Raw genomic sequence first — 3,192 nt, forward strand, 5'->3', positions numbered from 1 at the left:
TGGAATTGTCTATTCACAACATTCACTAGAGTTTGAAAAGTCTGTGGATGACAAAATGATCTGTTAACCTGTTCACGGTACATTTGCCAAAGTGATATATGAAAATCTCAGGGGTCTCTCAATGAGTGTTGTAGTTCTCTTTTAACAATTCTTGAAAGGTTTTAATTCATTTTTAAGTGTTTTAGAAGTTTAGACAGAAGTCCATTTTTAATAGCAGGACTGGACCTCCACTGCAATTTAACGAAATAAATTACTTCACTCTCTTGAACTGCTCTTGAACTCTGTTTGAACGAGTGATTTCCGATAAACATTCAGCACATTTCTCCTTAACACACTACCCTCCATGCACAAGAGGACACCTTCTTTTGTTTATTTTTTTGTTTTTCATGTTTAGTTGTTTCATTATAGGTTTACTGATTTATTTTGGGATCTCTTTCAATCAGGCTTAAAGTATTTAAAAATAAGCATCAACAAATGGAAAAATAAGAACCTTGGTAACAGAAAATAAAGAAATTTCACACCCACTTCCTCCTTTCCATTGACCATTTCTAATGTAATGAGATCAAAATACCTATTTGCAAATATATTCTCATCCAAAATAATTGATGTTCTTTTCATATTAACAATTGCATTTCTGGTAATCTGAAAGATAAGGAGACAAATAAGAGGACCAGAACCATTGCAGTGTTGGCATAGAATGATCATCAATAGGTATTTTTACTCCAGGGCTCAGTTTTACATTCAGAGATGATTGCATATATTGTAAGCTACTTCTAACACAATTGCAAAAGATGTATTTTAGCAGTATTTTTCTAGTTTATCTTTTTATTTTGATTTATGAATTTATTTCAAACAGTTTAAAAAAACAACAAACAAGTATCCAGAAAAAAACACCGTGCATACACAACTGAGAACATAACAATAAGCTTACCACCATTTGTTTGAAACGGATTAGGAATAAGTGACAATTGATTTAATTCTGTCATTTATTTCAATTTAAAGAAATACATATCATTTACTAACTCAGTAATGATCAGAAATGTGTAATTGAAAGAATATTAAGTAGAACTGATTGGTTTTCCAAGTCATCACTTTCATGCTTGAAACAGGGGAAATGCTGCAATGTCAACAAATCAATGCAAGTGATCGGACTTCCTCGAATAGATTTCTACCACTGGTCTTAAAAAAACAACTTACTTTGACTGTTTGGTGTAATAAATGTGTGTGCTATTAGGTTTGAATCTGACTACATGAATATATTGTTCTGGACTAGACTGGATTGCTTTTAAATATATTTAGATTAAATTGGATTCAATATAAATAGATGTGAATTAGACCTGTTTGCCTTGTGAATTATCTTGACATAACATTTGTTGTGAGTTGATACATTTAATTGAACTGAATTATTTTCTTACCTCACCTGTTATATTTTTGTATTATTATCAATATCAATAAAACCAACCATTAATTTGCTCATTGAAACTAAAATGCTAGTGAACCTCACTATGCTATGCCGTGCAGTTAGACAATATTACTACACCACCGCCTGCTGGTTTCATGCTGAATTGCAGCATTTTGACCTGGAAAGAAAATGCGATGGCAACGCTTTTTGACCCTTGACACTTTCCGTAACACGCAGTTGAACAACGTGCGTGTAGTGTAGTGAAGACTTTTGGTGCTTTAGAGCTTAAAGTGCGATTTACTTACACTCAACATAACGTAAGTACTTAATTTAATCGTACTGAAAATGCTGTAATGTGCTGCTTGTACTGTCGTTTACTAGCTTATGGATTTTAGAGGGACAGAGGAGGATTTTATAATGTGCGTCGATGAATTGTATGCTGCTTATGGAAGCTTACAGATAGTGAAGCTGTGCTAACTTTACGGACTAAAGTGTCTTTTAACTAAAATTAGCATCACTTTAATGTAAAAATATTCTACTAACTTGGCTGGCTGTGCATTAATGCCTGAAATGTTTGAATATCCAAAGCTGGTGAATAAAAGCTAAGCTAACAGGATGGTTAGCCTCTTCAAGCTATCTGCCTCTGTATAAGCTGTTTTCATATATTAGGCTAAATAGGGTGAGTTGTCCAAGAAATGTTAATCTCCTCCAGTAGTTTTATGGTCCTTTGAGTCAAATAATGTAAACAAAAATGTATTTGCCAAATTCCTAATAAATTTGGCCTTGTACTATGACGTGAGCAATTATTTTCATTTGTACACAATAGCATAGCAGATTTAATGCCTTCAATTTACGGTTTTGGTGATACTCATGCGGATCAAAGCTCTAGATAAACACACAAAATTCTTAAAACGAAGGTTCAGATCTGAATGGTTTAAATAATACATTTAAGTAGAGTTTCTAGAAATGCATCATGTGGAATTTGTATTTAATCTTTAATTTAAAAAGAAAAATCAAAATGTGGAATTCTGTTCAGTTTGTTTATATACCTCCACTTTACAACGCATCATCTTATGGTACTTTACAAGATGTTCAGTTCAGCCACACATACGTTCCAATTGATCCTACCTATCAAACAGTACAGTAAGCTCAGATAAGTGTTCAAATTAGTTTAAAATGTTTTCCATTCAAGGAAACTCGGCAGATTCAGATCAGAGTTTAAGACAGAGCAGATACACAAAAAAATGAACTATTCATACAGTTTCAGCTTTCTAATAGTTTGATTTTATATTTTTTAGTCTAACCTGTGCAGTTCTCCAAGTTTTATCATACGAGACCTGCACAGTTTGTCATATCCCAATCGTCATTGCAATGTCAGTATTGAGATACTCATAAGGGAAGTGTTGATGGCAACTCAAATCACCAGTACAGTGCTTAACAGTAATGTTACAGTAGTTTGTGTGTTTTTTATATATATATATATATATATATATATATATATAAAATGCAGCCCAAATGAGGATCTCCTTCATATATTTGAGGGTCACTAAAGAAAATTAATTTTATACAGTGTGCCCTGTTGTTCAGTCATAAAATACAATGATACTTAATGTACTAAAGCAGTGGTCTGAACCGATCTGGCCCTTGTCCTACCCCAGGGGTGTCCGAAGTCGGTCCTCGAGGGCCGGCATCCTGCATGTTTTAGTTCTCTACCTGTTTTTACACACCTGCATCAAATGATGACTCATTAGAAGGCCTAAGCAGAACACTGACTTGCTGAGGAGGTTCTT

The 3,192-nt window shown here is 33.6% G+C and overlaps 1 protein-coding gene across 1 annotated transcript in view; it reads left to right on the forward strand.

Annotated features, from left to right (window-relative positions):
• Positions 1-1,602: 1,602 nt before the first annotated feature.
• The window catches only part of ssb (small RNA binding exonuclease protection factor La), a 6,498-nt gene continuing 4,908 nt past the window's right edge, over positions 1,603-3,192 (forward strand). Inside the window, exon 1 of the mRNA XM_007546450.1 lies at positions 1,603-1,719. The gene's annotated coding sequence lies outside the window, so the exon portion shown is untranslated. The remainder of the gene's footprint in view (positions 1,720-3,192) is intronic.

The sequence above is a fragment of the Poecilia formosa genome, unplaced genomic scaffold, assembly GCF_000485575.1.
Source record: "Poecilia formosa unplaced genomic scaffold, Poecilia_formosa-5.1.2 Scaffold16, whole genome shotgun sequence".
NCBI lineage: Eukaryota > Metazoa > Chordata > Actinopteri > Cyprinodontiformes > Poeciliidae > Poecilia > Poecilia formosa.